The sequence below is a fragment of the Giraffa tippelskirchi genome, chromosome 1, assembly GCF_054371585.1.
Source record: "Giraffa tippelskirchi isolate mGirTip1 chromosome 1, T2T-mGirTip1v1.2.pri, whole genome shotgun sequence".
Classification (NCBI taxonomy): domain Eukaryota; kingdom Metazoa; phylum Chordata; class Mammalia; order Artiodactyla; family Giraffidae; genus Giraffa; species Giraffa tippelskirchi.
The window spans coordinates 205,957,545-205,984,052 of NC_137275.1; the positions used below are offsets into that span (position 1 = coordinate 205,957,545).

General features: G+C 39.6%; 1 protein-coding gene across 6 annotated transcripts in view; it reads left to right on the plus strand.

The window, feature by feature from the left end:
• Positions 1–26,508, plus strand: part of PLPPR1 (phospholipid phosphatase related 1) — a 646,134-nt gene that overhangs the window by 155,642 nt on the left and 463,984 nt on the right. The window contains exon 4 of one of the 6 annotated variants that reach the window (XR_014077698.1): positions 9,529–9,644. The exons of the other annotated variants lie outside the window; for them this stretch is intronic. The gene's annotated coding sequence lies outside the window, so the exon portion shown is untranslated. The remainder of the gene's footprint in view (positions 1–9,528; positions 9,645–26,508) is intronic. 6 annotated transcript variants of the gene reach the window in all.

The window sequence follows — 26,508 nt, forward strand, 5'->3', positions numbered from 1 at the left end:
GAGACCCCGGTTTGATTCCTGGGTCAGGAAGATCCGCTGGAGAAGGGATAGGCTACCCACTCCAGTATTCTTGGGCTTCCTTTGTGGCTCAGCTGGTAAAGAATCCACCTGCAATGTGGGAGACCTGGTTTCGATCCTTGGGCTGGGAAGATCTGCTGGAGAAGGAAAAGGCTACCCACTCCAGTATTCTGGCCTGGAGAATCCACGGGGATGTGAAGAGTTGGACACGACTGAGCGATTTTCACTTTCATCCTTTATTCATTAGGATTTACATAAAGGAGATTTTTAAAATTCTGTTATTTCTTTTGCATTATTAGCAAGGAAGTTTTCTTCATCATCTCTTTGGTTTTAAAAATATTCACTACTTCAGGAAGCCTTCCTGCACAGAACACTGGAGCTGAGCCTGTCAGCCTTCTGCTTTGTGATTTCCCTATGTGGGAGGACTCCTTTTGCTGTGGGCTTATAAAAGTGCTTCAGTCTGTAGTTAAAGAGAAAAGTCATTGCTGTATTAATGAGTAAGTGTGACTCATAAACTCATATTCTGTATTGGTGCAAGTAAAAAGAATTAAGAATCTCTATCTCCAAATTAGGCTGCTAATTTCATAAATTCCTTAGAAAATATTTTTGTTCCCCTCCAAAATGGAGCAGTTAACAAGGAACTCTCTCAAAAACTGGTTAAGTTTTTATCCAGATTCTTTCCCAGTGCACTGAACTGTGGTACTGGAGAAGACCCTTAAGAGTCCCTTGGACAGCAAGGAGATCAAACCAGTCAATCCTAAATGAAATCAACCCTGAATATTCATTGGAACGAGTGGTGCTGAAGCTCCAATACTTTGGCCACTTGATGGGAAGAGCCAACTCATTAGAAAAGATCCTGATGCTGGGAAAGATTGAGGGCAGGAGGGGAAGGGGACAACAGAGAATGAGATGATTGGATGTCATCACTTACTCAGTGGACGTGGGTTTGAGCAAACTCTGGCGGATAGTGAAGGACAGGGAAGCCTGGAATGCTGCGGTTCATAGGATCACAAAGAGTTGAAGAGGACTTAGCGACTGAAAAACAGACAACGCTGGAAAGCTGTAGCACAATTTTGTTACAATTCCAGATATCCTGACATTAAACTCTTTTCTTCACATTTTTCCCTTTAACTGGAAGTAAGTTTAAAGACTTGCTGTACAGAGACGAGATCCTCTTTCCTATCCCTGAATCAGTTTTACACAGTTTGTTTCACGGTCAAATGGAGTTCCACCTCTTTATGCTCTAGGAACGCTTTTAAAATGTAAGCCCTAGGGTTTTTAGTGCAAATATCCATTGCCATGTTTGAATTAAATTGAAAAAATTCCAAGAATTTTGATTTCAGTGTCTGTTTTTATATTTTTCTATGAATTTCTTTAGGTTAACACTTAGTATGAGTTGAAAAGGGTTGATTGCTTTGCCATTGCTTGACCAATAATTATATATGTTGAAAACCTTTGAGCAAGGTTCAGTTCAGTTTAGTCACTCAGTCGTGTCTGACTCTCTGTGACCCCATGAGTCGCAGCACGCCAGGCCTCCCTGTCCATCACCAACTCCTGGAGTCCACCCAAACTCATGTCCACCGAGTCAGTGATGCCATCTAGCCACCTCATCCTCTGTCATCCCCTTCTCCTCCTCCCCCCAATCCTTCCCAGCATCAGGGTCTTTTCCAATGAGTCAGCTTTTAACATCAGGTGGCCAAAGGACTGAAGTTTCAGCTTCAACATCAGTCCTTCCAATGAACACCCAGGACTGATCTTCTTTAGGATGGACTAGTTGGATCTTCTTGAAGTCCAAGGGACTCTCAAGAGTCTTCTCCAACACCGCAGTTCAAAAGCATCAATTCTTCAGCACTCAGCTTTCTTCACAGTCCAACTCTCATATCCATTCATGACCATTGGAGAAACCATAGCCTTGACTAGACGGACCTTTGTTGGCAAAGTAATGTTTCTGCTTTTTAATATGCTATCTAGGTTGGTCATAACCTTCCTTCCAAGGAGTAAGTGTCTTTTAATTTCATGGCTGCAATCACCATCTGCAGTGAGTTTGGAGCCCCCAACAATAAAGTCTGACACTGTTTCCACTGTTTCCCCATCTATTTCCCATGAAGTGATGGGACCGGATGCCATGATCTTAGTTTTCTGAATGTTGAGCTTTAAGCCAACTTTTTCACTCTCCTCTTTCACTTTCATCAAGAGGCTCTTTAGTTCTTCTTCACTTTCTGCCATAAGGGTGGTGTCATCTGCATGTCTGAGGTTATTGATATTTCTCCCTGCAAGCTTGATTCCAGCTTGTTCTTCTTCCAGCCCAGCCTTCTCATGATATATTCTGCATATAAGTTAAATAAGCAGGGTGACAATATACAGCCTTGACGTACTCCTTTTCCTATTTGGAACCAGTCTGTTGTTCCATGTCCAGTTCTAACTGTTGCTTCCTGACCTGCATACAGGTTTCTCAAGAGACAGGTCAGGTGGTCCGGTATTCCCATCTCTTTAAGAATTTTCCACTGTTGAGCAAGGTAAATCTCTTCTTTTCTAGTTGCCTTTTCCCCATTGTCTCCACATCTGAGACAGCTGGAAAAGACTTGAAAAAATAAATATGACAGGAAGTGGCTTTAGCTCCCTCACACACAGATATTCAGTAATACTTGGTATTTATTGAAGTAGAATCAGTGGCAAGAAGTAGCCAGTGCTGCCAGCATATCCAGTGGGTTAAGTTCCTATAAATCTATGGAATAAATAACTCCCTGGTGGTATTTTTTCACCTGTTTATTCACTGGTAGATAAGTCTCTTCGTTGCCATGGCAACTTGAGAGTGAAGAAAGGAAGTAGTTGGCAGGTAGTTACAAAGTACCAAGCTTCTCATTCCTTCCTTTAGGACATTTCTACCCCCTGCACACCACCTCACCAGTTTTGTGGGCTTGTGGCTCTACTGGAAATAGTGTATTTTTGAAAAAGCCTTTCTTTAGGAATTCTCCTTGTTGCCTGTGGCATCTGAGGAGCTCTGCAGAATGTCCCTAAAGATGGAAACTCTTACCCCAGAGAAACTCACATTGAGAGTTGTGAGACCTGACATCTCACAAGACAGAGAGGGGCCTGGAAGGATTATTTGGGAATGAAAGAAATTTTCTTTTGAAAATTGTCCTTCGATTAAGAAAAGAGAAATGGATTTTCTGTAGCAGAGTCTTAATACCTAAAATTGGATTTTCCTAAATACATTAGTATTAGGATTCTAATAGCTAATAAGAGTCTTCATGTATCCTTTTCACAGAAGTGTCCCATCCTCTTCCAGGCTAAGCTTTTCTAATTCCACTATAATAAAGGGAAGCCTTATCTCTACTTTGCAGACAAGAGATACTGAAGCAGTAAGTGTAGATGAGTAGATATAGAGTTACAAGCATGCTTAGTGTTTTTTGTATCTTAAACCTGAGCCCATTCTGTTAGGATTTTCTTGTTTCCTTCTTCCCATCCAGGATGCACTGGGTATAAATATTCATTGGTTATGGTGAATACATTTTGAATGGTTTCAGTTCAGTTCGGTCACTCAGTCGGGTCTGACTCTTTGTGACCTCATGAATTGCAGCACGCCAGGCCTCCCTGTCCATCACCACCTCCTGGAATTTACCCAGACTCATGTCCATTGAATTGGTGATGCCATCCAGCCATCTCATCCTCTGTCATCCCCTTCTCCTCCTGTCCCCAGTCCTTCCCAGCATCAGGGTCTTTTCCAATGAGTCAACTGTTCGCATGAGGTGGAGTTTCAGCTTCAGCATCAGTCCTTCCAGTGAATACCCAGGACTGATCTCCTTTAGGATGGACTGGTTGGATGGTTTACATAGGGTGCAACTTTCAGTTATGTTTCAGTATCTAATCACACTGTAGGTTGAGTTTTCTTTGACTCACTGTAAAAGATTGGATGCTCTTGTAACCTCATAATTTTTTATTTTGTTTAAAATCAAGGTTCAACAATTCAAATACTTACAAGGCTGAAGCTGTGTAATTGAGTGAAGTGGATTTTGTGTAACACAATAGAGTAGTTGTGTGGCTTGTAGCTAACTGGAATCTCTACTTAGTATTCAAATTTAAAAAAAATTAGAGCAAGGTTCAATAAGACCTTTGGGATGAATTCACCCACAGTTTCAAGACTGGAATCCCCAGAAATATTTAAAAAATGCTTGAAAAATGATTTGCTTGATAAAAATGTGACTCTACTATTTATGTGACTTTCTTAAACATTGACAATTATACTGAATTGAAATTAGTGAAATATTTGAAATATATAATTTTCTTAAGAGTCAAGAGAACACAATTAATTATGCACTTTAAAAGTCATACATTTCAGAGGAAAATACATGGCATGTCTCAGTACTGGATTTAATAAGGCCAAACTGTGCCTCAGTCTTTAAAATTATCCTAAGCAAATTACTCAAGAAATTACTGGTTATTATTGTCTTGATTTTCTACAGTTTGCCTAGTTTCACTCCTTCTGTCCCTCCTCCCCTTCCTTTCTTTTTTTCCTTCTCTCTCCCTTCTCCCTCCCCTCCTTTCTCTCTGTCTTCCCTTCCTTTTCCCTTCCTTTTTCTCTTTCTTCTCCACCCCTTCTTCCTTCTCTCCCTCCCTCCTTTCTCTTTTTCAGTGCATCAGGCTTTCCTACATAGATAATCATGTTGTCTTTGGATAAAGCCAGTTTTATGTTAGTCAGAACTTCTAATATAATGTTAATAGCTGGGGTGAGAGCAGACATCCTCGTTTTATTCCTCATTTTAGGAGGAAAGTAATGATGTTTCCTTTGTCATTGAATTTACAAAGTTTGCTTATTTATAGAGATCATCATTTATGTCACACTTTAGGCAACAAATATATTGTTTGATAAAAAATTAGCTTTCAAACCAGTTTTACCATAATTTATATAGGTATGTTGGAATTTGTTCCCTTTGGGGATCTAACGGAATACAGGTAAATATTCAAGATTAGGATGGTGTCAGTAACTACTTTCCAGTATTAAACATGTCTTTCCTATTTAAAATTTAAACAGTGTTTGAAGGGACTAAAGCAGCAGTTTCATAAAGTGACATTTGTAGTAGTTGAGCAACAGCTGGAGCTGTATAAATAGTGCTGGTTTTTGGGAGATTAGAAAAAAAATGTTGCTTTGTAGCATTCAGATTGTCCTGGACAAAAGATAGTAAGATTTTCCAAATCTATGATGCTGCTCTTTTCTGTGCTACATACTTCAAGTGCTGACCATGGTAGCAGAACCTGGTTGGAGCCTAAAAAGAACTTAGTTAATCATGAGTGTTGATGGGAAAAGCCTACATCATGAAACTCATCTTTGTCCTTGGGGTTTTGCTGTCAGACTCAGCAGAGTTCAAACATTTACTGAAGACCAAAACAGTCTTCACCCTTGGTAACCATGGGGGTTGTCATCTAACAACTAGAATTGCTTAAGCAGAACTTGAAAGGGGTTTCAGCCCCAGAGGATAAAGGGGCTCTTAAAAACACTCTGCCCAGAATTCATTGTATTTACTTCAAACTTCTGTTAGTTCCAGAGGATTATTTAGAGTGCTGTTAGAGATCTCCAAGGAGGTATAAAACACCTCATGTAATATAGCATCTGTACCAGCTAAAATGGTTACAACTTTTAGAAGCTCACCTATTGGCTCTGAGAAGGTTAATTGGAGGTGTGACTGTCTTTTATGCCAGAAACAGATAAAATGAGCCATGCTCTTTCCTGTCCCCATCCCACCTTGTATTTTGCCTTTCAACTCTTACTCATCCTTCAGGTCTCTCTGCACCCCACTCCTCCCTGTGGGTTGGATGACCCTATTTTCTTTCCTGTTAGCATGGTGTGCTTCCCCTAACACACATTTACTGACTGTATTGTGATTGCTTGTCAACCTGTTTGAATCTTCCACTAGGTTATAAGCTCTGATAGGGCCCCTATGTATCCAGCTTATTTATTATTAGGTCACCAGCAGTAGTGCCTGGCCCATTGTTGGGACTGATAAACATTTGTTGAATGGATGTATGAATGAATAAATGCACAGAGCAGATCCTGAGTGGGTAGGAGTATTTCAGTTGCCAAGTAAAAGTAATAAGACAGAGGTTTCCTTGTTAATGCTGCTGCTGCTGCTGCTAAGTCGCTTCAGTCGTGTCCAACTCTGTGCGACCCCATAGCCTGCAGCCCACCAGGCTCCGCCATAGATTGAATTAATTGATGAGGGACCAGGGTTTGAAAAGTGAAATAAGAGATAATTCCAGAGTTTTAGGAAGACAGGAAGACAGCCATTTCTACATAGATTAGAGGAGCCTAACATCGGAAACTGTGAAGGTCTGGTAGTGAGATTACCTGCTTGTGACTAGGGGTCTGGAGCGTGATGTAGGCGTGGTGTCTATGACCTTGATGTGTAGATGGAAGTGTGCTCTCATAAAGCAGGTTGATGCATGGATGTGTGGGTCACTATAGTAAAGACTCAATCTGTTATGAAAACTTAGGATTCTTTAGCAAAAGGGAAGGGAACGCTGCTTGTTTTTACTTGTATGTAACCATTTGTATTGATCCTTGAAACGTCTCTCACATTTTCTGAACCCTGCCATTGCCATTGCAGTGAAAAGTTCTAAGACAGATAACTGGTTCTCTCTTGGTATCTTCATGTTTCTTGAAATGTTTGTGTGTCTTGTTTTCTTTTACCCTTATTTTTCTTTGGGTTTACTCAACATGAGTAAGCTCTAATTTACATCCATTTTCTCTGGGGGGAAAATGGATGTAACTGGTATATACAAAATTTATCATTTAAAATATGTATTTGATAACCCGGAGGGATGGGGTGGGGAGGGAAGTGGGAGGGGGGTTCTGGAAGGGGAAAACATGTACACCCATGGTAGATTCATGTCAGTGTATGACAAAACAAATACAATATTGTAAGTTAAAAAAAAAATTAAAAATAAAATTAGAAAAAATATGTATTTTTTAAATAGCAGTATTAATGAACTTTCCTTTTAATTCTAATATTTAGAAATCAGAATGATTAGGGTGGTTTTTTTCAGGTAGATATGTTGTTATATACAAGTAAGGATAATATTTCCTTCTCTTTCCTAATACTTCATTTTTAATTCTAGTGGTCTTTTTCAATTGTTTAGAACTATTGGAAGGATGTTCAAATACTAGTTCTGATGGTGGGCATTTTTGTCTAATTTTTATATAAATAAAAGTGTCCATAGTATTTTCTTTTAAATATTACATTGCCAATTAATTTGACTGTAGATATTCTATATCACACGAAGGAATACCCTTTTATTTCTAGGTCGTAGATTTAAAAGTTTATCAATTGCTTTTGAAAAAACATCTATTGAGGCAGTCAGATGGCTTTTCTCCTTTGACCTACTAATATGATGAATTATAAATTTCCCAATATTGGCTATAATTGAATTCATTTCTGGAATAAATCCTCCTTTGTCATGGTGTGCAACTTTTTAAATACCCTGACAGATTTGATTTTCTAATGTTTTATTAATGATAGATGTATTTATAGTTATAGTTGAGATTGCCTAGGAGACTGTGAATTTCCTTCGCAGTTATTACTTCATGGCCAAGTCTTTCTTGCTTCCAGTCCCTGCATCTGTGAGCTGGGTCGGGGGAAGGGGGGCTTCTGGTGACTTTTCCCTTGAGTTCTGGTTACTTTCTTCTCAGCCAGGGTACATTCTTGTCCTTCTTTATTTTGTCTTCATCTATTGTTTGTGTAATAGAATGTTCTTGAGTCTTCTCTCCTAATGTCCTCTAATTCAGATTGCTTCTCTTTTTCCTTTCTTTTCTATTTTCCTTTGGATTTTATTCATCAGACACTGGGAAAGTGAGGGGTAGGAAACACATTTTATTAATCCAAAAGCCCCTGATTCTGTGCTTCAAATCTCAGAGCAATATGCAAAATAAAATTACATGGTATTTTCATGTAGTTCACATTTGAGACAGTAGAATTTCTAAAAATCTGGTATTGACTTTCAGAATTTCATAACAGTAAAGTTTCTGCCTCAGGAAGGGGACGGTATCACTTAACTACTTCCCTAGGAGTTGGGAATGTCTCAGTGGCTGGTTTAGGATTAAACCTGAGGATGTTGGCATCACAAATCTTCAGTGCTGAGCCTTGTGCCTTGAGGAGTATCTTTAATTGTGAAGATTTTTGTATAGGTGCAAAAGAACACGGAGAAGGCAATGGCACCCCACTCCAGTACTCTTGCCTGGAAAATCCCATGGACGAGGGAGCCTGGTAGGCTGCAGTCATGGGGTCACTGAGAGTCGGACACGCCTGAGCGACTTCACTTTCACTTTTCACTTTCATGCACTGGAGAAGGAAATGGCAACCCACTCCAGTGTTCTTGCCTGGAGAATCCCAGGGATGGGGGAGCCTGGTGGGCTGCTCTTTATGGGGTTGCACAGAGTCGGACACGACTGGAGTGACTTAGCAGCAGCAGCAGCAAAAGAACATTTGGTTAACTCTGATAATTGGAATAAGATGCATACTTTTGTTTAAGACCAATAGAATTCTTCATGCTTTTATTGTGCTTTGGGAGACATATTCTGAATCTTGTGTATACTTTCTATTAAGTCCTGAGATAGCTGGAAGAACATATAAATACAATCCTCAAAAAACCCCCAGTCACACAAGCCTGGAGAAGGCAATGGCACCCCACTCCAGTACTCTTGCCTGGAAAATCCCATGAACAGAGGAGCCTGATAGGCTGCGGTCCATGGGGTCACTCAGAGTCGGACATGACTGAGCGACTTCACTTTCACTTTTCACTTTCATGCATTGGAGAAGGCAATGGCAACCCACTCCAGTGTTCTTGCCTGGAGAACCCCAGGGACGGCGGAGCCTGGTGGGCTGCCGTCTATGGGGTCGCACAGAGTCGGACATGACTGAAGCAGCTTAGCAGCAGCAGCAGCAGCAGCAGTAGCAGTAGCAGCAGCAGCACACCAGCAGCCAACTTCAGACACCAGGAGTGTGCAGAGCTTGGCTTAACAGCACATTATCATCTGTGTGGTTCACCTTGGAGATGGTCCATACAGTGGATGTCCAGCTGGAGGGTCCCATTTCAACAGGGTGTTTCTCCCATTCATATGCTTCCTCCAAGTCTTCCTCTGAAATCTTAGTTTCTTCAGCTGGTACTCCTCATAGTTAAGACCAGAAACTAATTCTAAATTCCATCCTTGGAAAGGTGAGGATCTTCCTGACTCAAGAATGTGAGGTTCTTTGGGATAGACCATAATTTGACAAACAAGCCTTTCTCTGGTCAAGATGGATTCTTTTTCATCAGTGCAAATCTGTTGTTTAGCCAAAAAAGGATCCCCTCTCCATCAGATGTGAATATGTGTAGGGATGAAGGATATGGGGCCCTTCCTGTCACATTTTAAGTAGTATGGGCTGTTTTGATGGTGATTTTATAGAGCACAGCTAGGCTGACTCAGTGGGTGTTTCATCCATGGGTCTTTGAGACAGGGTGTTGAATTTATTTTCCCAGATCCAGTGGGTAAGCAGCCTGGACGAGAGTCCCAGGACTATGGCCTCTCCCAGTCTCTATGTTCCTGAATGACCTTGGGCAAAAGCATTAGCCTCTCCTTCTGTTAAAAAAAAAAGGTGAGTGTGCTGTGTCCTACATTCTAGAGCTGATGGGGAGAAGAATGTGAATGTGCCAGTAAAGAGCTCTGAGCTTCTGCTAGAAGGATGCTCTGTAATGATGAGGTGTTACTATCACTACTCCCGTTAGGCGAGTAGAGATTGCATGGCTGGAATTAAATCAGTTGCACTTGCCTGTCTTTATCTACAGCTTCAATGTGTCTGGTCTCTTAAACAGCCTGTGAGCACAGAAATATTATTTTTCTAGTCAGGCTGCCTTCCAAGAAGTCAGGGCTGACTTTTGCCTTACACTGTTGAGCCTGGTCTCTTTGGTTGGGTATATAGTGAAGTGGATTCTTTTCGTGACCAGATAACCCCAGTCTCACTGCTGTGGAGCAGGGTGACCTTGGAGCTGTTCCTTAACCTCTCTAAGGCTCTGTGTCTTCAATAGTAGAATTGGGTTACTTATAACTATTTTATGTGTTAAATGACATTAGTTCTCCAAAACGCCTGGCAAACAGAAGGTGCTCAGTAAATGTTAGTGTTCTAGAAATTTTCTCTTCTTGTCTCTCTCTTTGGCCCTGACGTTACTATGACACATGCATTGCTGCCCCAGCCTCTTCTTTTGGGTAGCAGTAGATATTTTGGGTGCTTTGAGATGTGATATCATTATTTCTCAAAGGTTTCATTTTGAGCCATGTGTCTTCATTCTCAGTGTCCTCAAAGCAGTTTAAACAAAGTATATAAAAAGCATTTACTTGGTGACATTTATTTTCAATAGCTTGTGAGTCCTTACATGCTCTTAATAGAAAGCGAAAGCTACAAAAGCTGGCCCGGCTGTTAGGAGGTGCTATTTAAAGCCTTAGTGGGCCAAAAATGACAATTTTGAAATTGGCTGTGGAGTGTGATGGTGCCAAGTACTAGCAGACGCTCAGGAAACCTGTCATATTTGCCATGTGTTACCAGAAATCTCAAATAGAATCTACAGGGGTTTTAGAAGAGTTTTTGTCTTAGGAAGCTTCTGCCATCTTAATCTCTAGGTTCCCCTTTTGCCATGGATGGGACATGTCACAGCAAAGGAATCACAGGCTGCAAACCTGGGTCTGTGGATAGGGAGGGTATCCCCCATGCAGAGATGTTTGTGAGACTTCCAGCTAAGCTTAGCTCCAGGAGAGCTTTATGCCTGGGAACCAATGATTTCTCTGAAAAGTGGCTATTCCTGCCGCACACAGTTGTTTTACAGTGTTTTAGAGGTCTGCTCTGTCTCTGACTAGCTAGGTCACCTCATAGGATTACTTAGCCCAGGAGTTTCAATTTCATTGTCTATAAAATTGGAATAGTGATATCAACCTTGTGGTATTTCTATACAAATTTGTTGTAATATGTACAAAGTTCCTATACTGGTATTTGACATATAGAAGGAACATTGATATATTTTAGCTATTGTTTTTAATGAAACTAATGAAAAATAAATAATCATTGTAATAGGCAGAATAATGACCCTCCAAAGATATTCTAATCCTTGGAAGCTATGAATATGTTACTTTTCATGGCAAAAAGGGGGCTTCCCAGGTGGTGCTAGTGGTAAAGAACCTGCCAGCCAATGTAGGAAATGCCTGAGACAAGGGTTCGATCCTTGGGTCAGGAAGATCTCCTGGAGGAGGGCATGGCAGTTCCCTCCAGTATTCTTGTCTAGAGAATCCCATGGACAGAGGAGCCTGGCAGGCTACAGTCCATAGTGTTGCAAAGAACCGTCAGGACTGAAGTGACTTAGCATGCACACACACATGGCATAAAGGAGGACTTTGTGAATATGATGAAGGACTTTGAGATGAGGAGCTTGTCTTGGGTCGCCTGGGTGGGTCTGAGCTAATCACCTGAACTCTTAAAAGGAACCTTTTCCTTTTGTGGTCAGAGAAGAGAATGTGACAACAGAATCAGGGTCAGCAGCATGCTACATTGCTGGATTTGAAGAAGAAAGGGGGCCAGGAGCCAAGGAATGCAAGCAGCCTCTAGGAGCTAGAAAAGGCAAGGAAACAGCTTCTCCCCTAGAGACTCGAGAAGGAACCAACCCCACAACACCTTACTTCAGTCCAATGAGACTCATGTCAAACTTCTGACCTATAGAACTGTGAGAAAATAAGTTTATATAGCTAAATCCACTAAGTTTGTGAGAATTTCTTATATAGAAATAATGGAAAACTAACACATGATTAAAGAGAATGTCAAGGATTTGTGCCACTGTAGAAAGGATGAGGCCTATGATCTCTGTATTTGGACAAGCTATTAGGGTGTATGTGCTAAATTTCTCATCTCCTTGAGCTTGGTAAGAATATTTGAAATCCTACCAGCTTCTCTTCTGGGCAGAAGACATGGCTTGTGTCACAAGAACTGCAGTGAGATATACCCTTAAGGAGTTGAATCTAGTCTGAAAAAGTTACTTATATTTGAATCTTGGAATTACCATAATCACACAAATGCCTTGTTTCCTCTGAATTAAACAGCAATAGAGTTTTGCTATACCTTATTCTATGGATGAAAGAACTTAGAGTCTGAAAATGTGGGTATGAATCCTTCTCTCCTGGAAGAACACATCGTGTAATCTCCCAAATGGATTTGTAGAATGGAGATGATGATACTTGGATTATCTTCCCTTGTGACTCAGCTGGCAAAGAACCTGCCTGCAATGTGGGACACCTGGGTTTGATCCCTGGGTTAGGAAGATCCACTGGAGAAGGGAAAGGCTACACACTCCTGTATTCTGGCCTGGAGAATTTCAAGTCCATGGGATCGCAAAGAGTTGGACACGACTGAGCGACTTTCACTGTCATATTGTGTAGGTCAGGAGACAATGGGAGTAAAGAGGTATTGAGACCAGGCCTGCTGTACAGATTTCAGGTGTAATTATCATTATATTTTTTGTTATTACATCATCATGTGACAGAATCATACAATGTAGATCAAGAAAGGGCGCTAAAGATAATTTAGTCCGCTAGCCTTGAAACTTGCATCAAGAGAGGTTAAATAACTTGAAAATATTCTCTTGGCTCCCTAGTGTCCATCCTCTGATGTGGCTGGATAATCACAGGGAGATGGGCTAGGCTGGGAACTTCATCTCATTTGAATGGTACAGGCCAGGGGAGGAAAGGATACAGCTGTCAGAACTGAGAAGCTGAGGGGTCCAGCCATAAGAATCAGTGATGAATTGGGAGGGATTGGCAATGGGAGAGGATATCAGGTGGGCCCTGGGAATTTGAGAAAATTACAGGTTGGAGCATGGTGAAGTCACACCATGCTGAACCAGAGATGGCTTATAGGTAATGGAAGTACAAATATAACGAATATAATTTCGAGCTTCTGACTAAAGTCTTGTATTTTTTCCACTGTACCTATATATTTTGGTCAGGGTAGCTGTACATGCATGCTAAGTCGCTTCAGTTGTGTCTGACTCTTTGTGACTCTTTGGACTGTAGCTCATGAGGCTCCTCTCTCCATGGGATTCTCCAGGCAAGAATACTGGAGTGGGTTGCCATGCCATTCTCTGGTCCGGGTAGGGGAGGAGAGGAAACTGCCTTTGGTCTTTGAGTGTGATTCATTCCCTGACTTTTGGAAGGAACCCAAATGCACTTACTTTGAATTATACTCAGAGATTAAGGTATTGCAGTCAGGTCCATTCAGACCACTGAACAGTCTCCTTCAGTATGTGATAGGCTCATATCCCTAGAATGTGTATCTATAATTTTTGGTCTCAAAAGTTTGTTTAATATCCAGACTCATCATGGATAGTCAGGTAAAACAAAACAAAATTTATAAGGCAACCGTGATTCTAAATTTTTCATGGCTCCCAAAGTCTCCTGAATGTACACATCCTCAACCAAATACATATTACACACACCATACATGTGGACACAGTAGTTATACCACACTCGCACACAACTACCATGCTTGTTGCACCACACACTCACATTCAAATACATGCACATGCCACACACGAATACACTATAAAAGAGAATTATACTACTACTGGCTTCAGGATCTTTTGTGTATTTTGTTTTCAAAGTGGTATACTGAATTTTATCCCAATATGTACTATATGGAAATGTGATTTACATACAGTATATTTTCCTAGATTGTATTAAGTGGCCACATGCAAAAGAAGAATGGATTGTAAGGTGGAAGAATGAATTGACTACTCCCAGATTCTCATCTAACAGTGACAGTTCTTTATGGTTTTATATGGATGTAGAACTCAGAGGGCTTTCATGTTCTTCAGTGCATTGTATCCCTCAACAATCCTGTGAAAGAGGCAAGGAGGTGTCTTTATTCCTGTCCTACAGGTAGCACTCAGAAAGGTGATGTGAATTGACCAAGGTCAGAGTTAGGTCTAAAAGAAAGGACAGCTGTCTACTTTTCTATAACCATGAAACTGTTTCCCTCATCTAATTGCCAAACAACCACAGCAATAAAGACATTTTAAATGAGGTTTAAAATTGATTTTAAAATACACATTATTTAAAGATTTTTCCCAGTCTAAGTATTAAGCATTTTTGCTATACTGCATTTCAAAAACTTGGGAAAATAGATGGGAGAAAATTACCTTTACAGATGACTGTTGTTAAGATTTTTGGTTTATTTCTCTTCCACTTTTTCTGGCTGCGCTGTTTGGCTTGCAGGATCTTAGTTCCAGGCATCAAACCTGTGTGCTTGGCAGTGGATTCTCAGGAGATTCCCCAAGTGTATGCCTTTTAAAGTATCTTATATGCATAGAACTTCTTTGTCATTTGATTTTTTTACTTAGTAGGTTAATGTTGAGTTATAACCTAAAAATTTTTTTTCGAAAGCCATTTTCTCGTACATTTTCTTATTGTTGTTTTCAGTCACCAAGTTTTCTGACTCTTTGTGACCTCGTGAACTGCAGCACACCAGGCTACCCTATCCTTCCCTATCTCCTGGAATTTGCTCAGATTCATGTCTATTGAGTCAGTGATACTATCTAACCATCTCATCCTCTGTCACCCCCTTCTCCTCCTGCCCTCCACATTTCCCACCATCAGGGTCTTTTCTAATGAGTCGGCTCTTTGCATGAGCAGACCAAAATATTGGAACTTTGGCATCAGTCCTTCCAATGAATATTCAGGGTTGATTTCCTTTAGGATTGACTAATTTGATCTCCTTACAGTCCAAGGGACTCTTCAAGAATCTTCTCCAGCACCACAATTTGAAAACATCAATTCTTTGGCACTCAGCCTTCCTTATGGTCCAACTCTCAGATCCATACGTGACTACTGGAAAAACCATAGCTTTGATTATACAGGTCTTTGTTGCAAAGTAATGTCTCTGCTTTTCAATATGCTGTCTAGGTTTGTCATAGCTCTCCTTCCAAGAATCAAGTGTCTTTTAATTTTATGGCTGCAGTCACCATCCACAGTGATTTTGGAGCTCAAGAAGAGAAAATCTGTCACTGTTTCTACTTTTCCCTCTTTTGCTATGAAGTGATAGGACTGGATGTCATGATCTTAGTTGTTTAATGTCACATTTAAAACCAGGTTTTACACTCTCTTCTTTCACCTTCATCAAGAGGCTCTTTAATTCCTCATCACTTTCTGCCATTAGGGTGGTATTATCTGCATATCTGAGGTTGTTGTTCTCCCAGCAATCTTGATCCCAGCTTGTGATTTGTCTAGCCCAGCATTTCACATGATGTATTCTGCATATAAGTTAAATAAGCAGGATGACAATATACAACCCTGATGTACTTTCTTTTCTGGAATTAGTTTGTTTTCTCTATGATCCAACAAATGTTGGCATTTTGATCCATTGCCTTTTCTAATCATGGCTTGTACATCTGGAAGTTCTCAGTTCACGTACTGCTGAAGCCTAGCTTGAAGAATTTTGAGCATTACCTTGCTAGCATTTTCTTTTTTTTTTTTTTTACTTTTTTTTTTTTATTTTTTTTATTTATTTATTTATTTTTTTTTTATAAATTTATTTATTTTACTTGGGGGCTAATTACTTTACAATATTGTAATAGTTTTTGCCATACATTGACAAGAATCAGCCATGGGTTTACATGTGTTCCCCTTCCCGAACCCCCCACCCACCTCCCTCCCCCTCCCATCCCTCTGGATCATCCCACTGCCCCGGCCCCGAGCCCTTGTCACATGCATCGAACATGGAATGGTGCTCTGTTTCACATATGACAATACACATGTCTCAATGCCATTCTCCCAGAACGTCCCACCCTCACCTTCTCCCTCAGAGTCCATAAAATTGTTCCATGCATCTGTGTCTCTCATTCTGTCCCGCATATAGGGTTATCGTTACCATCTTTCAGATTCCATATATATGCATTAGTATACTGTATTGTTGTTTTTCTTTCTGGCTTACTTCACTCTGTATAATGGGCTCCAGTTTCATCCATCTCAGTAGAACCGGTTCAAATGTATTTTTTTAATGGCTGAGTAATATTCCATTGTGTATATGTACCACAGCTTCCTTATCCATTCATCTGCTGATGGACATCTAGGTTGCTTCCATGTCCTGGCTATTGTAAACAGTGCTGCGATGAACATTGGGGTACACGCGTCTCTTTCAATTCTGGTTTCCTCGGTGTATATGCCCAGCAGTGGGATTGCTGGGTCATATGGCAGTTCTATTCCCAGTTTTTTAAGGAATCTCCACACTGTTCTCCATAGTGGCTGTACTAGTTTGCATTCCCACCAACAGTGTAAGAGGGTTCCCTTTTCTCCACACCCTCTCCAGCATTTATTGCTTGTAGACTTTTGGATAGCAGCCATTCTGACTGGTGTGAAATGATACCTCATTGTGGTTTTGATTTGCATTTCTCTAATAATGAGTGATGTTGAGCATCTTTTCATGTGTTTGTTAGCCATCTGTATGTCTTCTTTGGAGAAATGTCTGTTTAGTTCTTTGGCCCATTTTTTGATTGGGTCATTTATTTTTCGGGAATTCAGCTGCAGAAGTTGCTTGTATATTTTTTAGATTAATTGTTTGTCTGTTGCTTCATTTGCTATTATTTTCTCCCATTCTGAAGGCTGTCTTTTCACCTTGTTTATAGTTTCCTTTGTTGTGCAAAAGCTTTTAATTTTAATTAGGTCCCATTTGTTTATTTTTGCTTTTATTTCCAATATTCTGGGAGGTGGGTCATGGAGGATCCTGCTGTGATTTATGTCGGAGAGTGTTTTGCCTATGTTTTCCTCTAGGAGTTTTATTGTTTCTGGTCTTACGTTTAGATCTTTAATCCATTTTGAGTTTATTTTTGTGTACGGTGTTAGGAAGTGTTCTAGTTTCATTCTTTTACAAGTGGTTGACCAGTTTTCCCAGCACCACTTGTTAAAGAGGTTGTCTTTTCTCCATTGTATATTCTTGCCTCCTTTGTCGAAGATAAGGTGTCCATATGTGCGTGGGTTTATCTCTGGGCTTTCTATTTTGTTCCATTGATCTATATTTCTATCTTTGTGCCAGTACCATACTGTCTTGATGACTGTGGCTTTGTAGTAGAGTCTGAAGTCAGGCAGGTTGATTCCTCCAGTTCCATTCTTCTTCCTCAAGATTGCTTTGGCTATTCGAGGTTTCTTATATTTCCATACAAATTGTGAGATGATTTGTTCTAGTTCTGTGAAAAATACCATTGGTAGCTTGATAGGGATTGCATTGAATCTGTAGATTGCTTTGGGTAGAATACTCATTTTCACTATATTAATTCTTCCAATCCATGAACACGGTATATTTCTCCATCTGTTTGTGTCCTCTTTGATTTCTTTCATCAGTGTTTTATAGTTTTCTATATATAAGTCTTTTGTTTCTTTAGGTAGATATATTCCTAAGTATTTTATTCTTTTTGATGCAATGGTGAATGATATTGTTTCCTTAATTTCTCTTTCTGTTTTCTCATTATTGGAGTATAGGAATGCAAGGGATTTCTGTGTGTTAATTTTATATCCTGCAACTTTACTATATTCATTGATCAACTCTAGTAATTTTCTAGTAGAGTCTTTAGGGTTTTCTATGTAGAGGATCATGTCATCTGCAAACAGTGAGAGTTTTACTTCTTCTTTTCCTATCTGTATTCCTTTTATTTCTTTTTCAGCTCTGATTGCTGTGGCCAAAACTTCCAAAACTATGTTGAATAGTAGTGGTGAAAGTGGGCATCCTTGCCTTGTTCCTGACTTTAGGGGAAATGCTTTCAATTTTTCACCATTGAGGATAATGTTTGCTGTGGGTTTGTCATATATAGCTTTTATTATGTTGAGATATGTTCCTTCTATTCCTGCTTTCTGGAGGGTTTTAATCATAAATGGATGCTGAATTTTGTCAAAGGCTTTTTCTGCATCTATTGAGATAACCATATGGTTTTTTTCTTTCAATTTGTTAATGTGGTGTATTACATTGATTGATTTGCGGATGTTAAAAAAACCTTGCATTCCTGGGATAAAGCCCACTTGGTCATGATGTATGATCCTTTTAATATGATGTTGGATTCTGTTTGCTAGAATTTTATTAAGGATTTTTGCATCTATGTTCATCAGTGATATTGGCCTGTAGTTTTCCTTTTTTGTGACATCTTTGTCTGGTTTTGGAATTAGGGTGATGGTGGCCTCATAGAATGAGTTTGGAAGTTTACCATCTTCTGCAATTTTCTGGAAGAGTTTGAGCAGGATAGGTGTTAGCTCTTCTCTAAATTTTTGGTAGAATTCCGCTGTGAAGCCGTCTGGTCCTGGGCTTTTGTTTGCTGGAAGATTTCTGATTACACTTTCGATTTCCGTGCTTGTGATGGGTCTGTTAAGATCTTCTATTTCTTCCTGGTTCAGTTTTGGAAAGTTATACTTTTCTAAGAATTTGTCCATTTCTTCCAAGTTGTCCATTTTATTGGCATATAGCTGTTGGTAGTAGTCTCTTATGATCCTTTGTATTTCTGTGGAATCTGTTGTGATCTCTCCATTTTCATTTCTAATTTTGTTGATCTGATTCTTCTCCCTTTGTTTCTTGATGAGTCTGGCTAATGGCTTATCAATTTTGTTTATCTTCTCGAAAAACCAGCTTTTAGTTTTGTTGATTTTTGCTATGGTCTCTTTTGTTTCTTTTGCATTTATTTCTGCCCTAATTTTTAAGATTTCTTTCCTTCTACTGACCCTGGGGTTTTTCATTTCTTCCTTCTCTAGTTGCTTTAGGTGTAGAGTTAGTTGATTTATTTGATTTTTTTCTTGTTTCTTGAGGTACGCCTGTATTGCTATGAACCTTCCCCTTAGTATTGCTTTTACAGTGTCCCATAGGTTTTGGGTTGTTGTGTTTTCATTTTCATTCGTTTCTATGCATAATTTTATTTCTTTTTTGATTTCTTCTGTGATTTGTTGGTTATTCAGAAGCGTGTTGTTTAGCCTCCATATGTTGGAACTTTTAATAGTTTTTTTCCTGTAATTGAGGTCTAATCTTACTGCATTGTGGTCAGAGAAGATGGCTGGGATGATTTCAATTTTTTTGAATTTACCAAGGCTAGATTTATGGCCCAGGATGTGATCTATCCTGGAGAAAGTTCCATGTGCACTTGAGAAAAAGGTAAAATTGATTGTTTTGGGGTGGAAACTCCTGTAAATATCAATTAAATCTAATTTGTCTATTGTATCATTTAAAGTTTGTGTTTCCTTGTTAATTTTCTGTTTAGTTGATCTATCCATATGCGTGAGTGGAGTATTAAAGTCTCCCACTATTATTGTGTTATTGTTAATTTCCCCTTTCATACTTGTTAGTATTTGCCTTATATATTGTGGTGCTCCTATGTTGGGTGCATATATATTTATGATTGTTACGTCTTCTTCTTGAATTGATCCTTTGATCTTTATGTAGTGTCCTTCTTTGTCCCTTTTCACATCCTTTATTTTAAAGTCTATTTTATCTGAAATGAGTATTGCGACTCCTGCTTTCTTTTGGTCTCCGTTTGCATGGAATATGTTTTTCCATCCTTTCACTTTCAGCCTGTGTGTGTCCCTAGTTTTGAGGTGGGTCTCTTGTAGACAGCATATATAGGGGTCTTGTTTTTGTATCCATTCAGCAACCCTTTGCCTTTTGGTTGGGGCATTCAACCCATTTACATTTAAGGTAATTATTGATAAGTATGATCCCGTTGCCATTTACTTTGTTGTTTTGAGTTCGTGTTGAAACATCCTTTCTGTGTTTCCTGTTTAGAGAAGATCCTTTAGCATTTGCTGGAGAGCTGGTTTGGTGGTGCTGAATTCCCTCAGCTCTTGCTTGTCTGTAAAGCTTTTGAATTCTCCTTCATATCTGAATGAGATCCTTGCTGGGTACAGTAATCTGGGTTGTAGATTATTCTCTTTCATTACTTTAAGTATGTCCTGCCATTCCCTTCTAGCCTGAAGGGTTTCTATTGAAAGATCAGCTGTTATCCTTATGGGGATCCCCTTGTGTGTTATTTGTTGTTTTTCCCTTGCTGCTTTTAATATTTGTTCTTTGTGTTTGATCTTTGTTAATTTGATTAATATGTGTCTTGGGGTGTTTCGCCTTGGGTTTATCCTGTTTGGAACTCTCTGGGTTTCTTGGACTTCTGTGACTATTTCTTTCCTCAATTTAGGGAAATTCTCAACTATTATCTCCTCAAGTATTTTTTCATGGCCTTTCCTTTTATCTTCTTCTTCTGGGACTCCTATGATTCGAATGTTGGGGCGTTTCATATTGTCCCAGAGGTCCCGGAGGTTTTCCTCATTTCTTTTGATTCTTTTTTCTTTTTTCCTCTCTGCTTCGTTTATTTCCATCATTCTATCTTCTACCTCACTTATCCTATCTTCTGCCTCCGTTATTCTACTGTTGGTTCCCTCCAGAGTGTCTTTTATCTCCTTTATTTCATTATTCATTCTATATTGATTCCTTTTTGTTTCTTCTAAGTCCTTGATAAACATTTCTTGCATCTTCTCAATCTTTGTCTCCAGGCTATTTATCTGTAACTCCATTTTGCTTTCAAGATTTTGGATCATTTTTATTATCCTTATTCTAAATTCTTTTTCGGATAGATTCCCTATCTCCTCCTCTTTTGTTTGGCTTTGTGGGCATTTCTCATTTTCCTTTACTTGCTGAGTATTTCTCTGCCTTTTCATCTTGTTTAGATTGCTGTGTTAGGCGTGGCCCTTCTGTATTCTGGTAGTATGAAGTTCCTCTTTGTTGTGGAGGTTCCTCACCGCGGTTGGGGTTGGACAGGTGGCTTGTCAAGGTTTCCTGGTTGGGGGAGCTTGTGTCGGTGTTCTGGTGGGTGGAGCTGGATTTCTGCTCTCTTGAGTGTAATGGAGTGACCAGTATTAATTTTTGAGATGTCTATGGATTTGGTGTGCCTCTGGGCAGCCTGTATATTGATGCTCAGGTCTATGTTCCTGCGTTGCTGGAGAATTTGCGTGGTATGTCTTGCTCTGGAACTTATTATCTCTTGGGTGGAGCTTGGTTTCAGTGAATTTATGGAGGCTATTGGATGGTCTCTTATTAATTAATGTTTCCCCTGGCTTTCAGTCTTATTCTTGCAGTAGCCTCAAGACTTCTCCTTCCATACAGCCTCAATAATAAAACTTTTAGGTTAATGGTGAAAAGATTCTCCACAGTGAGGGATACCCAGAAAGGTTCACTGAGTTACATGGAGAGATGAGGTGGGGGGGGTGGGTTGAAGTGACCAGGAGGGGAAGAGGGGAATTCAAATGTGGAGAGAGCAATCTAGCCAGTAAGCACTTCCCTCTGTGCTTTCCACAGTTTGGAACCCTCAGAGTGATTCACAGAGATACATAGAGAGGGGGGAGGAAGGTAACAGAGGTGAGCATGAGTAGAAAGGGAGGAATTAAGAGGGGAGAGAGAGATCTGGGCAGTATCCTGTTCCTGAAGTGTTCTCCGGTACCCAGAACACCCTCAGAGATTCACAGAATTGGGTTGAGAAGAGAAGGAGGAGGGTGGGAGATAGAGGTTCCCTGGGGGAGAAGAAAGAGCATCAATAGGGGGAGAGAGTGATCAGGCCAGTGATCACACTCCTGAGTAAAAATGGGTCCTAAAGATTGGGTTCTTAAATGTACAAAGTTGATATCAAATATGTAAAACACAGATTAAAAATCTAGAGTAGAGGTTAGACTCTTGTAAAACTTACAATCTAAAAAAAAAAAAAAAAGAAAGAAAAAAGGGAACAGTGTAAAAAGAAAAAAAAACAGTAAAACAGTAAAAAAAGAAACAGTAAAAAAATGTAGAACAGGAAAAAAACATTAAAAAAAAAAAACACAAAAGGTATAAGATATATGTATGTAGTTTGCTTCAAAAATAGGGTTTTTTTTTTTTTTTGCAAGTTAATAGTGGGTTATGAAAATGAAAGTTAAAGGTGTAATAGAGGACTCTTTTGAAGATAATGCGCAGTTTTTGTGAAAGCCTGACGTCCTCAGCCAGCCTTCAGAAGTAGTTTTGTGAAGTTTGGTCAGCGTTCAGATGTTCTTTCGATAAATTTGTGGAGGAGAGAGTGGTCTCCCCGTCCTATTCCTCCGCCATCTCCATCTTTATCTAGCATTTTCTTATAATCTACATTATCTTATAACCAAATATATAATAGTTGCAAAGTACCCCCTCAGGGGGCTGTGCCATAATTTATTTAGCAATCTTTGTCTTTGGATCTAGGTTGTTTCCAGTTTTTGGCACTTCCACATTTAGTTTAATTTTTCAGGGTTGATATCAAGAATTGGGCTTATCAGACTAAAACAAGTTGGATTTGTGTTAATATTTGCCAAATTTCTTTCTAAAAGTGTTACGCCAATCTGGATTTTGCATTGTAGAAATGAAATGAACTTAAGATGGAGTATTGTTCTTAAAAGACTTCCAGGCACAGGGAATTTCTAACTGGCTGCCTTTCCCAGCTCCTTTCACAGGAGTCAGCATCTGGCTATGTCATTCACCTCCCTCTCTCCCTTCTCCAATCCTGTTTCCAACCTTTCACTGCTCATCGCACCTCAACATTCCATTCATTTCTAAGGCACAATGGTTTGATTTTGCTTTTTCCTTACATTAAGCCCCTGGGAGGACCTCATCTTTGTCACCCAAAATGGCTTATCAAAATATTTTTCCAAACAAAGTTAGTTCCCTCTCAGTGAAAGGCTTTGAAGTCAGGTGTGAAGATAATTTTTAAAAATTGAGGTATAGTTGATTTACAATATTATATTATTTCAGGTGTAAAACATAGTGGCTCATTATTTTTATAGATTATGCTCCATTTGAAGTTATAATAAAATACTGGCTATTTTCCCTGTGCTGTGCAATATGTCCTTGTAGCTTATTTTATATATAGTAGTTTGTAACCCATAATTCCTTACCCCTGCCTTGCTCATTTACTCTTCCCTGTCCCCACTGATAACCACTAGTTTGTTCTCTATATCTGTGAGTCTGTTTCTGTTGTATTATATTCATTTGTTTATTTTTTAGATCCCACATATAAGTGAAAACAGTATTTGTCTTGCTCTGACTTATTTCACTAAGCATAATACCCTCAAGGTCCATTCATGTTGTTGCAAATGGCAGAATTTCATTCTTTTTGTGGTTGAATAATATTCCATTGTACACATATACCACATCTTCTTTATTCATTCATTTATTGATGGACACCTAGATTTCTTCCATATCTTGGCTGCTGTGAATAGTGCTGCTGTGAACATTAGGATGCATGTATTTTTTCAAGTTAGTGTTTTTGCATTCTTTGAATTTGAATCCTGCACTGGAATTGTCATATGGATCTGGATATGCACTGGATCATATGGTAATTCTGTTTTCCATAATGGCTGCACCAATTTATGTTCTAACCAACAATGTAAGAGGGTTCCCTTTTCTCCACATCCTCTCCAACATTTGCATTTTGGTTTGCATTTCTCTGATGATTAGCAATATTGAGCATCTTTTCATGTACCTGTTGGCCATCTGTTTATCTCTGACAAAATGTCAAATCAGGTCCTCTGCCTATTGTTTAATCAGGTTGTTTGTTTGATATAATGTTTTCAACACTCTTTGTCGCTCATCAGTGCTTGAAAAGCATCTATTTGTTTGCTTATTTAGGGTGATGGATTTCAGGATCTTAATAAGGATGAACTTAGTAGTTATAACAAGTGTCCTAAGAAGAGAGTGGCTTGCAGGAAGTGACAAGTCTCTACTGTGGGAGATGTCCAGACAGAGGCTGATGATCACTTGCCAGGACAATTGTAAATGGAATTCAAATAACAGCTGACCGTGGGGCTAGAATAGATGACCTTGAAGACCTCTGTAATCTTGGGATTCTGTGAATCCACAATTTTCACCTTCTCTAAATATTAAAGCCCATATTTATTAATGATCCATTTTAAGGCCTCTCCCTTCAATAGTAGCAAGCATGAAGCGTTGAGCTAATGGGTCAAACCCCTATGTCATGTTGCCTCCTCACCTGCAATTCAGTGTGATTAGCTCCTTCTGGCAGAGTTCCTCCCAGTGGAATCTTTTTCAGGTAAGTTTTCTGCCTCTGAGACATTTCAGCCGTTTAACTATTTTAGGAACATACTTCTAAATTATACAAGGTTTTGCTGACACAAAGGCCATAATACCTTGCCAAGAGGAATTCTCCATGAATGGAGTAAATTCAGAGAGAAGGCCTGTGAAATGTGTGTCAGTGCAGCTGCTCTGAGTTCCCCAAATTCAACACAGCTTGAGACTGAGTATTCCTGACAGTCAGGGCCAGGTTATGCTTTCCATATCTGGAGTTTGTTATATCAGAAGAGTGCTGATACCTCAAGTAGCTTGCGCATGGAGATAGGTGCTGGTGTGGTCACCAGCCCTTATCCACCAACAAGCTACCTTTTATTTCAACATCATGTTGCTGTTAGGAGTGGCTAAGGAGCACATTACCCTGACTTGAGGCAATTATTTGCCTTTGCTCAGAAACTATCTCCTAGCCCCTTGCAAAATAAGCCAAATGTTAAATATTGCAAAGAACTCTGAATGATGTAAGTACTGAGACCTAAAATGTATCAACAGGTTTAAAAGTGAATATACCTTTTATTCCAGCAATTTTATTTCTTCATAAGGAAGTAGTGAGAGAGATGTTCAAGCATGCACATCTGCAACACTTTATAGTATCCAGTATCTGGAAATTTCCTAAATATTTTCAAATAGAAAGCTCTTCATTTTAAATGAGGTACGTCCATACTATCAAGAGGGCTTCCCTGGTGGCTAAGATGGTAAAGAATCTGCCTTCAATGCAAGAGACCGGGGCTTGATCCCTGTGTTGGAAAGATCCCCTGGAGAAGGGAACGGCAACTTGCTCCAGTATTCTTGCCTGGAAAATCCCACGGACAGAGGAGCCTGGCTGGCTATAGTGCATGGGATCACAAAGAATCAGACACAACTGAATGAATAACACACTATACTATTAAGAATCATGTGGAGAAGATATGGCAAAGATATGGAGGTAAAGAGATGATTATGATACATTACTTAGTAAAAGAACTGGGGTGAGAAATAATTGACTCTTTTCTTTCAGTTAAAAATACATTCCTAAACAATATTTTTCATAGAGGGATAATAATAATAGTTAATATTTACTGAGTGCACATTGGGATGTCAAGCACTGTCCAAATTGCTTTAAATGCATTAGCTTATTAATCCTTGACAAAACTCTGTAAGATACTATTATTGTTCCCATTTTACAGATGAGGACACAGGCACAGAAAGCTTAGACAACATGCTCAAGTTTACTAGGCATAACGGGGACTCAGCCGGGAAATTTTTGCTCCACAGCTTGAGCTGTTAACCACAACTAACACTGTTTCTGGCAGACTTAAAAGACAACCTTTGAAAGCTGCGTACGCAGATACTTTACATATGATTGTTAAGATTATAGGTGATATTTTACTTTTGAGCATTTATAAAGAGAATATTCATTGTAAAATAACATTATAAAAAAAGAATTCTGATCCATGAGTTCTCTGATTAATTTGCTCGACGGACATTAATATGGCTATAAAAAGAAAGAAAACATGGTTTCGCTGTGTGGAACAATCACCATTTGGGATTCAGTATTCTGCTCACTGTCCTATAGAGAGGCCAGGAGAGCAGAATCAAAGCTCTTAATTTTTACTCTAGGTTCAGTTCTTAATTGGGCTCAAACTAATGGTGACCTAGGCTGTGTATATTTAGCAGTTGTATTCCTTTCTTGTGTTGCAGTTGGCAGAATTGCATGATGTTAGCCCTAGAGCATTGTTTCTGGGGGTGGGAGGTCATTTTGTTCCTGAGCTAACAGTTGACAATGCCTGGGGGTGTTTTTTCATGTGGCAGCTGTGGTGGGGTGCTGCCTGCATCTACTTGGTGGTTCAAGGATCCTGGGAGTTCAAGGATACTGATAAAAATCCAGAGATTCACAGGATGGCCCTTCACAACAAAGGATTGTTGTTGTCCTGTCCCACTCTTTTCGACTCTGTGGGCTGTAGTCCACCGGGCTCCTCTGTCCATGGGATTCTCCAGGCAAGAATACTAGAATGAGTTGCCATTTCCTTCTCCACAACAAAGGATTATCTGGACCCTAGCATCAATAATATGGAGATTAAGGAACTCCGCCCTACAGGGATGTCAGAGGTAAACTGGTCCCACTTCTTGTCCTGGAGGCACTAAAGTGACTCCCAGCTGCTCTGATTTTGCCAAACTCACTGCTGTCTTCTTTCTGTCAAAACTCAGGAAGATGTGTCTCTACACACAATTTGTGTCTATGAGGAAATGTGGGCCCCGGAAACAGCATGGGCATTGCAGTCAAATAAGACAGACCAGACATATATACCTACAATGGGAACACAGCTTGGCTAATTACAAATCTCTGAGGCTGTAGGCAAATTAT